Source organism: Salminus brasiliensis, chromosome 18 (genome assembly GCF_030463535.1).
Source record: "Salminus brasiliensis chromosome 18, fSalBra1.hap2, whole genome shotgun sequence".
NCBI lineage: Eukaryota > Metazoa > Chordata > Actinopteri > Characiformes > Bryconidae > Salminus > Salminus brasiliensis.
In genome coordinates this window covers 24,234,238-24,248,487 of record NC_132895.1, presented here as the reverse complement: position 1 = coordinate 24,248,487, position 14,250 = coordinate 24,234,238, and the positions used below count along the sequence as shown (strand labels likewise).

Here is a 14,250-nt window from a genome sequence, read left to right as displayed (position 1 = left end):
TTATTACTACTAAAAAAATCATAGTTCATATCTGAAATGGGATGTAGAGATTTTGAAGTGAATTTTTACCAGTAAAAATGTATTTAGGTGGCAGTTTAGCATTCAATGGCTTGGCACATGCGAGCTAGGAAACTTCGAAACTCGATGCCTTTATTTTGGAGGTTGCTTTAAAACTGGCCAATCACATGCTTTGTCGCATAGTGTGTTCATCTGAGAGGTTTGCCCAGCTGCTATCTACGTGACATGCATGTAAAACCCTCCATGTGATGTCAATTCAAAGAAAACAAAGAACCGCGGACATCATATCTCATGCCATAAAGCTCCACATAAAGCAAACTGAGGCCTCTTGGCAAATCAGTCATGCTTTCACTACTCACTTTTTCTTTTTTTGTTATTTTATAGAATGGAATAGACTAACAAGCACAACAGCTGTGCATTACATCTACATGTACCACTGTGACTAACAGTCAAGGTACAATGATGAATTAGCTTATTTATATCGGTACAAGCCCTGTTTATGGTTTGTATAAACTTTTAATGTCCCTATATGGCTTCATTAATGTGTGTAACACTGTATCTCCCTTTCTTTCTACGTCCACTAAATCATCATCTGCTGCAACATAATGACAAGTTCTGAACTGTTATTAATGAAAAAGCAAAGGAGAACTCTCTGCTGAGTATTAACTAAATGCAGCAAATTTATGAAATCCATTACTATGTTGTCCTGTGGGTGAAATACAGCACTCAATACAGACACACCAGGACCAACACTGTTAGTGTATACTGTATGCAGTACATTGGGAGTGCCTATAAGCTAGCTAATTTAGCTAATGTACGCTAACATTCACAGTAAATGAATGCATCCTTTTTTTCACGTACAAATCCCTCAGTGGGGCTAGTTCTATGTCTTCATCGGTATGAGACTAGCTTTACATACAAAATCATCATCATCATCATCATCATCCACCACCAGCTGATGGCATATTATCATCATTGTGAATGAAAACCAATAGTAGGCTGTCTGCTAAGCAAATTTATGAATGTCACATGTGGGGAAAGATGGCACCGTATTCCCAGGGCAAATACATCAGAATCGACAGTGTGAACAAACGGCATGACTGCTGGCATCCGTGGTGTGCCATTAAGAAGAGGACATAACTGGGGCAGGCCTTGGAAAAAGAAAATGGTTGTAGTTGATATGTTCCTGCTTTGAACAAGAACCGGCCTGCTTTGGCCCTTCGAGGGTCTTCGGTGTCCGCAAAGCAGATGGAGTCCATTGATTAATGCGTTTCCAAACAGGGCTGTCTGAGCGGGGTGAACGACATGATTGAATCATGACCAAAAACATCAGAAAAGCAGACTGTAGCTGTAGTTGCAGAGGTATTGCACCTGTTTCGTAGCGGCAGGAAAGTCTCCGAGGCATAGAGATAAATAAATGAGTAAGCTGGCGCATTTGGTTCAAATAATTATCGCCTCCTTTGTGCTTCTGTTGCCATTAGCTAACAAGCTAAACGGGTCCTGTGCAGAAGTACGCGCCGGAATGGGTTTTGGGCTGGGATATTAGTCATTCACAGCCCAACACAGGAGGCTGATATTAGGCTTTTTACTGACAACTGTGAAAGTACAGTAGACAGCAGGCTGGAAGTCAGGGATTGTATGAATCATGCAGGAAGCTGATGTAAGTCTTTGCAGTCTTTGTACACTACTTGTAAAAAGCTGTTTTTTGTGGTGTTCTATAAATGTCACTGTGAGACGCTGTGAGGACGCATAATGACTATTTTAAGCAAGTCATCAGGCTAAGAACATAAGCGATTCACTCTTTAAGGCTAATTATGTGTGCTAGGCAAACATCTATTAGTTTGCACATAAATTATGCTAATTTTCTTTGGCTTCATTTACTGATTTTCTTTTTTTTGTTGACAATTTTTTGACCTTTCCACCTTCTGCAGTTCCTACGCTCCCTACATTTGCACATGTTTACTTAACCTCTTAAACTGCAAGCTTATTATTCAGTCTCAAGACTTTAGTCAGTATTAGCTGTGCAAGTTGGGTAATTATGAGAGTGAAAAGTAAGTATGTATGGAAGGAAGTGAAGAACAGGGAAGTATAGATCATTGCAGTTAAAATTCCCTTAAAATCAAGATGGGCCTTTTTATCTGGTTAATCCATGCCTCTGGTGATATGAAGCTTTACATTTACAAGTCGGTTTGATATAGGACGCTACAGGATAAGTACTCCTCATCAAAATATGTGCACTGTTCAAGCTCAAGTGGGTTTTTGTCATTTCAACTACATACATAGTACACAGTTTATGCAGTGTGCAATTAATATTGAATCCAGTGAGGTAGTAAAGTTTATTAGTGCAAAATGCTTCCCATATTGTCTGGGGTAAATGGTTGGTGAGTGAGAGAGAGCGAGAGAGTGTGTGCATGAAACAGAAAAAAACATCAGTTGAGAAGTCTGATGGCTTGGGGGAAGAAGCTATTGCAGAGTCTGGTCGTGTTGGACCGGATGCTGCGGTACCTTCTTCCTGATGGCAGGAGGGAGAACAGTCTGTGTGAAGGGTGGGTGGAGTCATCCACAATGCTGGTTGCTTTGCGGATGCAGTGGGCAGTGTAAATGTCCATGACAGGGGAGAGAGACTCCAATGATCCTCTCAGCTGTCCTCACAATACGTTTGAGGGTCTTGCGATCAGAGGCTGTGCAGGTCCCAAACCAGGCAGTGATGCAGCTGCTCAGGATGCTCTCTATGGTCCCTCTATAGAAGAGGATGAGTGGAGGGAGACGGGCCTTTCTCAGCTTCCGGAGGAAGTAGAGACGCTGCTGGGCTTTCTTGGCTGTAGAGGTGGTGTTCAGGGACCAGGTGAGGTTCTCCGCTAAGTGGACACCAAAGAACTTGGTGCTCTTCACGATCTCCACAGAGGAGCCGTTGATGCTGAGTGGAGAGTGGTCATGTCAACAACCATTTCCTTGGTCTTGTCTACATTCAAGTGAAGGTTGTTGACTGTACACCAGTCTGTCAGCTGCTGCACCTCCTCTCTGTATGCTGACTCGTCGTCCGATGAGACCCAGCACAGTTGTCATCGGCAAACTTTGTTAGAACACAGTCAGAGCAGTCACTGATTACCACAATTGGTGTCCTTGTTCTCCGGTAGTCACTAGCCACACTTCTGTCCAGTCATGAGGTCATATTTAGTTTTGTCAATCAGACACAGTCCGACACATACACAACCACAGTGGCCAAAGCAGCAGGTAATTCTGAGGAAGGCGATTGCTGTAAGTCTCATGTTCAAGACATGCAGGGATTCTCAATACAAATTACGCCAAGTTCTGACTGTTGTACTTTAAAGTACTGCCTTGTCAAGTTCGGCTCACGAGTACACACTACCGAGGATGGGAGGATGCTGTACGGTCATTTTGCAATTGGAACAGCAGCATGGTGTGTAATACTTTCTGGGATATGTGGCTGTGCCAAAGTCACGTCCTGATGCGTGCTCGATAACACAGGCGGAACAAGAACGCATCTAGGTGTTTGCACTGTACTTGGATAGATGTGAACTTTTGAATGGAACAGAACTTGGGCTGCAACAGATGATGTTTCACATAGTCCACAGGAACACAAGTACAGACAAGAACGCAGACTGCGAATGAGCATGTTCTCCATGCAAGCTGCCAAAACCATCAACCACATCAGCACATGTAGCTGAGTTCCCAGAGTTGTAGTAATTCAAAGGGGTAACTTGAGCGCATGGAGAAGGAAAGGAAGTGTTCACATCATCGGTCAAACATGGTGGAGGCACTGTTATTGAGCATGTATGGCTGCCAGTGGAACTGGTGTTTACTGATGAAATGCCTGCTAATAGAGGCAGCAAGGTGAATGTGAATAGAGCTGTTCTATCTGCTCCAATTCAGCATTCTGCAAAGCTGAAAGGACAGCACATTACAGTAGGGATGGATAATGGTCCAAAACATACCACAAAAGAAACTGAAGAGCCTCTTAAGGCAAAGAAGTAGAATGTTCTTAAATAGCTGAGTCAGTCACCTTATCTCAACCCAACTGAGCAGCACTGAATATAGCCAAAACTGAGGCCCACAAATGAGCAGCAACTCAGGGCGAGTGCTCTAAAGGCCTGGCAAAGCACCTCTGGGGAGGAAACTCAGCATTTGGTGATGTCTGGGGGTTCCAGACTTCAGGCAGTCATTGACTGCAAAGGACTTGAATCCATCTTATATTTATAATTATTTAGCTTGATTAATTATAAAAAAAACTGTAATTCATAATGCAATATGTTTGTTGAACCCGTTGAATTCAAGCTGAAAGTCCCCACTTTAGTTATGTCTTGATTTGCTTTATTTCAAATCCACTGTGGTGGTGTACAGAGGCAACATTACAAGCCTACGGTGTTACATTACCAAATACTTTAACACATCTCAGTTAAAAAGTTAAAATAGATTCGATTTGTTTTAAATTGCTTGGTGGATATATGGTAAACATCTGGTCAGTGCCATTAAATTTCACTTCTGCACTGCTGAACAGATTCAGACCATTACATTATTATTATATTATGTACCTTAACTTAACTATTATGTACCTGTAACTTAAGTACATTGTTTGGACTACTCTCTTCCTCCTAAATATGAGAAATATGAAAGTGCTTAGCTCGCTTGGAGGCGCTAAACACAGTCCCTGATACTGTGTGACATTTAAGAACATATCGCAGTATGGAAGGAAAATGCTTCCTTGCGGTCTTGAATTCTGACCAATGGATTAAACACGTCTTGTTTGTCTGAAGGACTAAGGTGAACCAGAGTGGCTCGGCTACGCATTTAAAGCATTGGTGCCGTGAATGTACTAGTGCTCACACTTGCTTGCCCCTAACACACACACACACACACACACACACACACACACACACACACACACATACCATGACCACCACAAAACAAAATCAGCTTTTTGTTGCTTTGTTCCTTGAAAAGCACTCTGTGTAGCCTACGTCACAATCCCAAGAGCACAATGTTGATTAAATGTGACTCCGTAATCAGATGCTAGTTTGTCACTGCTTGCAGGTCGTGACCTGACTGGTTCAAATCAAATCAGTGCAGATTTACACCAATCAATCATGGAAAACATAGTTTTTGTGTTGATTGTGGATGCTCTGTAACAAGTAGTGTTAATCAGTTTTCATGCCAGTTTAAGGAGTTTGCATTTTCCTACTTCACATTATTGGAATAGACTGATTTAACCAATAATTAAGAAAATCAGTGAATACATATGCAAATGTAAAACCAGTAGTTTGATTGATATGTTAGTGACGTGCACACTTTGACTTTGGCGAGGGCAGTAGCTAAGATGTAGGTATTATATGGAGGCCTCTGGAAAAGTTATATGAGGATTTTTACAGTATATTATAATAGCGCTATGATTAACATTTGCAGCGTTTCTTCTATTTTCAACTCCTATATATTTTAAAGCAATAGAATATGAGAGGAAGTGTGTTATCAGGAAGTAACCGCATGGCTGTGATCAAACAGACAAGAGCTGAAGGGTAGCGTGTAGTTCATCCCAGCCGTGCTGTTAATAAATATAATTCATTACATTATATTACAGTTAATGTAACTATTTGAAAAATAAATAAAATAAGAAATTAATTTTTAGTTTTCCTTAACAAGCAGCTTGTTGCCACGTCACAGTAACAAGCTCCACTCTCTCTGAGCCCAGCCTGCAGTTCCTTCTCCAGCTCTTTACACAAACCAACTCAGTTTCTGTCCGTATTGTTGGGCATAACCACCCTTGGCTCGAATAACACAGTAAGGTGTTTATTATAAAGGTTAGCTGCTCCACAGTGACTCGTTGATTGCTCTATACCACCTGCTGGAGTCGTCGGTCCCCTCTGGCCTCAGTGGCTCGTGAGGCACCACTGTTATGCCATTGCAAAAAAGTCCATACTTGGTACACATTTACTACAGTGGCTCTAGAACATCCCACAAAGTTTGCGGTTTTGATGCACTACCACCCTTCACCCGGGTACCGTACTATCATGTCCTTTTAGAAAGCAGTCAAATCTCATCCTGTACCTATGGCAATTGTTTTGCGCTGTCCTACAACTGACTGGTGTGCTCGCTTATTTATACATGCAGTGAACCCTGTCATGTACATCTGTGACATCCCGGGCCGAGTTCATTCCAGTGATTGTCATTAACTAATAATAATAATAATAATACAACCAATAAAACCTATTTGATTAATTAATTAAATTAATAATTATTTTTTTTATTTATTGATTTATATTTTTTAAAAAGAGAAAACTGACTACTAATTCTACTAATTTCTTGTAGCCGGCTTGAGGCAGCCATCTGAAATGGTGCTGCAATTGATCACAAGCATCAAGATGAATCCTGTAAGATCTGTGACTTACCATAATAATAACCATTATAATGTTTAATGCAGGACTGGACCTTGTTTAGTGATAGGCCACCACCCTTGTTCCATGATCCATACAACTACTACTCTGTCCTCTTCTGTTGTCTGTTTGTCTGGGCTCTTTCCCCCAGGAGCATCCGTACAACCACCAACTTAATATGTCAAAGGATGCCCTGTCATGCCCTGTTTTCTCCTCCCTCAAACATCTGTTTTGGTCGAGCGGTGGATTTGGCCTCTGATCCTGATGTGTTCCATTATTAATCACCCTTTGACAGATACCCACCATTGAAACAGACAGCGCCTCAGCTTTCCACGACATCTCTCCATTTCCTGCTCTTCTCCCTCCCCAAACAGACTTCCTTCTCCGTATTCGTGGGGGGTGATTTATGCACGCCTTACAATTCCTGTTAAACCTGGAGCCATTTTAACACGAAGGAGCAAAGCGTCTTGAAATTTTTACACAGCAGCAGGTGTTCGGCTATAGCCTCTCCCAGCCTCCTTCATAATACTACCAAGCACTTTGCATTTGTTACAGCTCGCCTAGGAATAAAATAGTGCCACTAGCATATGTTAATCTGGATGCATTTAAGGACCCATTGAGAACGCTGGTCTTTAAAATTGAAATGCTCGTAAAATGCTCTGTATAAATGCCCTAACCATTCACTGAACCAGCCATTTATGCTGTAAATGCTGGTCTTTCTTGAGGCGAATGAATGGTACTATGATATGAAACGGACTGTAAGCTTTCTCTTTCCCTCAAAGGGATATAATAACTCTGTTTCAGCCCAAGGAACATTCTGTGATAGACCCATGTTCTCCAAAACCAAACATTTTCTGTTTGTGAGGAGTGTAATTTACCGGAGGACAAGAAACAATGATAGGCAGAAGAAACAGATTTGTGTGGCATTAATCTCACACTAATCTCGAACGTCAGAATGTCAGAGAGCCTCTCTCGCTACAGGACTCAATTTAGAGTCTGGATGCAGATCTACAGACACCTCAGTAACTATACCCCTTTTTAATCTCCGACACATTTCCTTTTTTCTAAAGCGTGAACATACATTGCAATTTATGCTATTTTCATGGGTCATACCACATAAGCTCATTAACACAGTCCCATATCTCTGTGTGAAGACTGATTGACTTAAAATCCCTACCTCAGCTACTGTAAAACCTTTCCCAATGGTATGGTGGTATATATGCCCATGTCAATAGTATTCAGGGTGAGCAAAAAAGAATTATATCTGGATAAGGCCAAGTCCCATGAAAACTTGAATGTAAACGAACCCAAGATGCATTTAATGCACATATAAATCCGATCACTCAAACCACTTCAGGAGGTGGTTGGAGACAGATTGGACGTAAAAGTAAACGCATCTGTCGCTTCAAGGTGTGTTCAACAACCGAAACTCCTCCCCATGCAGTTCAAAAATCTTAGTTTTTTTTGTCAGTTTGAAAAACTGCGTGACAGCGTGTAAAATTGCGAATTTCGAGGCAGTAGCCATCTTTAGCACAGCACAGTTTAAGCAGGCAATTAAGCAGGGCCAATTCACCCAACATGTGTTTTTGGGAGGTGAAGGGAAACTGGAACCCAGAGGAAACTCACACTAGAACTAGAACACCCTTACAGATTGTGTAGATGAGAGTAAGAATTAAATCCACTGGTCTACGAAGCTGTCCAGCGCACACACCCCAAATACCGCCCACTACATTAAACAAACCAATAAGTTTATTTTACTGGCCATTCATGCTAATAACCCTATGCATTCAATCATACACATGGCATCGCTTGAAGCAAATATGTGAAAATTAGTTTTTCTTGCTTCTCTGCTCGCGCTTCAGTTAGAAAGTGTAATTCGCTCTTTGAGCCACACCAAAGGACACACTTTGCACATGCATTTTTGGACAAGCTGAGAGATTCCTTGTTGAAGGTAAATTGTAGAGGAATATTGCAGGATTTCAAACAAATGACTCACTTTATCAAAGTTAAATAGTGCAGTTAGTGCAGAAGTAGTGTAGTGTCGAGCCCCGAGCTTCCTTAAACACATAATGAGAAATATGTTCCACTGCCATCCTTTATTACACAAGCTTTTTACTCAGCAATAAATCTAGAGTAAATTGGTTTGAAGATCCTTTGAAAAGAGCAGCACGCCTATCTATACACCACTGCAGCACTGTGCTGGCCTTGTATGACCAGCTTTTATCTCCGTTTTTGTCTTCCAACATATCTAGTCAGGGCCTACACCACTGCACAGGTCTAATAGGACCACCCTCTATCTTCCTTTTTTTTTTTCCTTGTGACATATCCGGTTAGGCCCAAGTGACATATCTGCAGTGCGAGTTTCTGTATTACAGCATGATCACAATTCAGTGAGCCGCAGGAAAGCACCGTGCCTCTTATTTGATTTGGCAAGGCCTGGTGTTACATTTCCCAGAACAATGGCGCTAACATATTCACTCCTATTAATTAGTTTCGGGCTGCCTGCTGTATGCCAACCAGCTGTTGTGGCCGAGCCTTTGGAAGCCCAGCCGAAGATGTTCTACATGGATCTTGTGTCTATCTCAGACCTCCTGTGGGGTTCCAGTCAGTGTGTCATTTCTTTCACCAATCAGGACCCATCAGCTGCCACCGTCTCCTCTGCCTTTGAAATGCAGCAGAGGCGTACAATGACTCCCCCTCCAGCTATTCACCTCAGGGCACATTACCACTGTCTAGGGTAATCACCTACTCCTCATAATAACATTGCAATTTTTTTTCTTTTAACTTTTTTGTTTCCCTCAGGACTGCTCACACTGTCTTGAAAGCCACACTGAAATTAGACACTAAATGAATGGGGAGGAAATTCTAGCCTTTCCACATGACACACAATACAGAAGGCTCACCGAAGGGGAAGAATCGCCAGGTGAATGAATGCATGGCGCGCCTGAATTGCCTCTTTACCACTTTTGTAGGTAGTGGGTTGTGTTGGATATACAGCGGGAGATAGAAGATTTGTGCTATCTGATTATAATATAAGAGTGTAGCTGTCAGGGTGACAAGATCTAGGCCATGTATTTGAAGTGAATGCACAATTGTTCTATTATGTTGTCTGATATTTGTCAAGGGCTGATGACTGTGGTGGAACGAAAAAGTTGAGTTGTCTGTTGGTGAAGACTAACTTGAACTTGTAGCAATTCACCATTAAAGTCACATTAACCTCAACGCAAAACCTAATCCTAACCTAAACCTAACCCCTTTGTATCTTCATTCTTAGGCCCAACTAAACAAAGCCTCTGTAGCTAATCAAACAACAGAATATCCTGAGCAAATCCTAATGCACAGTTACTCTGTCTACAGTCTTTCAGAACATAGAATTTAAAATCATCAGTGTGGCCTGTCCAAATGCTTGACCGCCTTACAGAGTCAGGACCTAATAATAACAGGTCCTTGATGAAATTACAGCTTGCAAATGCTTTTCGTAGCTAGTCTTTTTAAATTCTTTGTCATTTACATATTTTTCCACTCCTCTTTTTAAAAGGCTTCTAATTCTGAGAATTTCTTGGGTAGTCTTGCTGCACAGCTTGCACAGTCTATTCACAAATTTTGTATGATATTTAGGTCAGGGGACTTTAAGAGCCATTTCAAAAGCTTCAGTTTGTGTCTCTTCAAGTCATCTGTGGAGGTTTCAAAATATCTATTTATAAATATCCTGTTGTAGAAGCCACCCTCATATCAGCTTCAGTGTTTTAACAGATTATTCCACATTTAAATCCAGGATTTGTTGGTATTCCATTCGTCCTTTCACCTGTGCAGTATTGCCAATCCCAGAGGAAATAAAATTCAGAAAGGAGATCTCCTTTATCTCTGTAGTTCTTCCTGGACATCTGCTGGACATCTGCTGGAAAAGACAAAGGAGACTTTTGCAGAAGTCTCATACTGCTCAGATGTGTCTGCTCAAATAAAGACCTCACGTATGTCCCCTGGAGTTTTAGAACAGATATCATTAAAGTCACAAAATAATAACACTAATAACTCCAACTATATAACAAATAATTACCTTTTATGTATCTTTTATAGGAATAAAAATCAATAAGCAATTTTGCAGTATCCATGATTCTTAATCAATTCTAAAAGCCGTAATGACTTTAATGTTATATTAAAATGTTAATGTTGAAAAATGTTGGGATGCGCTATTCTAGTTTCAGCTGCACATATTCCCATTGAAAGTGAATGCATTTTAGTAATATCAAATATATTAAAGGAGCATCTATGTGTACTACTGAGCATTTAACGTGTTTCATGGAGCGGAAAATATGATGAGTAGTTGCCTATAAGTTTAGTAATGGTGTAAAAAATCAAACTTCAGAGGAATGTTATCATTAATCTTTACTGGAATGTAAATGTGGGGCTTATTTGGGACATTTCACTCAAGTTCTCTTGAGTCTCTGCCACAGACATCTTCATACTAGGCTACATATGTCTGCTATGTCCTTGCTGGAGTGTGACGTGACGTGTGCAGGTGCAATGGGACGCTTACAAACCAATAGGGTGTTAGAATGGTATATGTTTATACTTCTCATCCAACCATGTGATTTATCTAGTTTTTTTATTTATTTTTTTAACCATGACAAGCCGGAATGAAAACAGAATGAAACAGAAATGAAATGGGAGTAACAAGACTATTTTTAAAATGTAAGGAGTAGAAAGAACAGTTGATCGGGTGAGAATGTAAGGTGTAGAAGTTAAAAGTCGGCTGAAATAATTACAGCAGTATAGATAACCAAGTATTTGTACTTCAATACTTGACATCTCTGGAGATAAAAGTTCTCTGAAAAAAAATCTCAGCTATGGCAAAGCTTTGAGTTTTTACATTTTTTTTTTCACAGACCACAGGAATGATTTTTAAACTTAATCCAAACATGTATATCGTCAAAGTATGCTCACTATACTGGGCCAAAGCTAGCAGTCCTTGAACATGTTGCTTTATGAACAAAGGACACCAAGGACTCCCACGGCATAAAAAGGGAGTCCAAGTGACTTTGTGAACGTGAAATCTTCTACATTTTTAATGAAATTCTTTAACGAGGAGGCGAGAGTGAGCTGTGGCCACGCCCACGGCGCCACCAACACCGCCCTGATGCTGTATACCTGCGTCTGTTCAGTGTAACAAACCCAGGTGAACAGCATAAAAGTGCCTGCTCAGACTTGCCGCCGTTGGCTTGCTCACGGGGGTCTTTGACCCTTCATGTTATTTCTTCTTTCTTCTCTGTCTCTGTCCTTTATTAAGTACTAATTATGTAAAGCTGCTTTGTGACAACAACAGTTGTAAAAAGCGCTATACAAATAAATTTGACTTGACTTGCGCAAAGAGGACAACCGCGGTGAGCATACAATGGCTGAGCTGACAAAGCACTGATAGTCTGGACACGAGTGTAGAGACTAGTAGAGCCCCTACTAGGGCTATTATGTCTTCTCCCGGGGGGCTTGCCACACTACAGAAACTCCATATAATGTAAATATTAAATATTTTTATTTTCCAGAACTGGGCAAACCCCATCTAAGAACCAAAATACACTCTTCTCCAAATTCTCCACACAGAGAAGATGCACTAAACTCACATTTAAACTGCCAGCAGAGGCAAAAAAAGCCTGCTGGGCCTCAACACCCCCCTCTGCAACTGGATCCTGGACCTCCTGACAGGAAGGCCCCAGTTAGTCCGGTTCGGGGACAGCAGCTCCAGCAATATCACCATGAACACTGGGGCACCTCAGGGCAGTGTACTGAGTCCTCTGCTGTTCACCCTGCTGACTCATGACTGTGTTGCGAAACACAGTTCTAACAGCATCATAAAGTTCGCCGATGATACAACTGTGCTGGGTCTCATCAGCAAAGGCGACGAGTCAGCATACAGAGAGGAGGTGCAGCAGCTGACAGACTGGTGTACAGTCAACAACCTTCACTGGAATGTAGAGAAGACCAAGGAAATGGTTGTTGACTTCAGGAAATCAAGACCGGACCACTCTCCGCTTAACATCAACGGCTCCTCTGTGGAGATCGTTAAGAGCACCAAGTTCCTTGGTGTCCACCTAGCGGAGAACCTCACCTGGTCCCTGAACACCAGCTCTACAGCCAAGAAAGCCCAACAGCGTCTCTACTTCCTCCGGAAGCTGAGAAAGGCCCGTCTCCCTCCACCCATCCTCACCCTCTTCTATAGGGGAACCATAGAGAGCATCCTAAGCAGCTGCATCACTGCCTGGTTTGGGACCTGCACAGCCTCTGACCGCAAGTCCCTCCAACGCATTGTGAGGACAGCTGAGAAGATCATCGGAGTCTCTCTCCCCTCTGTCATGGACATTTACACCACCCGCTGCATCCGCAAAGCAACCAGCATTGTGGATGACTCCACCCACCCTTCACACAGACTGTTCTCCCTCCTGCCATCAGGAAGAAGGTACCGCAGCATCCGGTCCAACACGACCAGACTCTGCAACAGCTTCTTCCCCCAAGCCATCAGACTCCTCAACACAACTCAACTTCTGAACTGATGTCTTTCTGGTACATGTACACTCTCCCTCTCTCTCTCTTTCCAACCACTTACCCCAGATAACATGGGAAGCATTTTTTGCACAAGCATTTGCACTAATAACTTTACTACCTCACTGGACTCTATTTTTTGCACATTGCACAACTTGCACACTACCGTCATTATTTATTATCCTCTGTCTGTACTGTGTTGTGTTGTCTGTCCGCACTTGTTTGTTTGTGTTGCACTTGTGTCTTGTATGCACTGTCTATGCTGCACCATGGTCCTGGAGGAACGTTGTTTCGTTTCACTGTGTACTCTGTATGTAGTTGAAATGACAATAAACCCACTTGACTTGACTTGACTTGACTTGAAAAACAAATCAAGAAGCAGAGCAATGACAAATCTTGCTGGTACCTACTGCACATTGAGGCCTATTACCTCAATAAGGGCAGCGTCTGTTACTCCGAGACTTATTAGATGCTTAGAGAGACCTGCTGGGAGTATGAATGGCAAAGAGCAGGCAGATGGTTATGCTAATAGGAGATGGTACTTAAGAAGTTCTCTAATGGACAGGTTAGACAGTGCCACTGCTGAAGTGGCATGCTCCTTCATTGTCTCAGCATGTGACAGCAAGTGAAATCAAAGGCCCCTGGCAGAGCTGGACTTACCGCCTCTTGCTTTCTAGAGTGAGCGATGGGAGGCTTTTGTAGTTGATCGCTGGTCCTGCTGCCTAAACGCGTTTTGCTGCCACGTCAAAGGCGGTTGAGAAGAAAGATTCATCAGAGTTGGGCCCAGGCATCTGCTCTTGAACGGCAGCAGTGTCACCGTTGACTTCTGCTCATTCCCTCCCTCTGGGCATTTTCCTTCAACTAGCTCCTTCAGCTTGCTGTGATGTTCACCTTGAGCCACATGAGAGAGAGAGAGAGAGAGAGAGAGAGAGAGAGAGAGACTGTGAGATGGTACAGCAACAGCAGTGAGGCAAATAATCACATCCTGGGCTTCTTTTGTGCTGTTCCCAGTGACCCAGCGGGAAGCAGAATGCTTCACCCCACCCAGAGAATATGGCCAATCAAAGCGAATCTGGGTTGAAACTCACAGTAAAAAAAAAAAAAAAAAGTTGTTTTGGAGCCATAGCTAGTGCATCCAGTGCTTTCTCTGAGGATAACATTTGGACACAGGCAGTGATCTCATTGACCGCCTGGGTGACTGCTGCTGACACCATACTGCCATTTACTGGGTAATTACCTTCTACAGGGGGAGACATTTGGAACATGAACATATTAAGCATTGCTGTGTAGCCTTGGAGGAGCTTCAGCTGAA

General features: G+C 42.3%; 1 long non-coding RNA gene across 1 annotated transcript in view; it reads right to left on the bottom strand.

Moving 5' to 3' along the window:
• The window catches only part of LOC140539839 (uncharacterized), a 34,702-nt gene extending 20,829 nt beyond the window's left edge, over positions 1–13,873 (bottom strand). Inside the window, exon 1 of the long non-coding RNA XR_011977847.1 lies at positions 13,599–13,873. This is a non-coding gene — a long non-coding RNA (uncharacterized lncRNA). The remainder of the gene's footprint in view (positions 1–13,598) is intronic.
• Between the last annotated feature and the right edge of the window lie 377 nt (positions 13,874–14,250).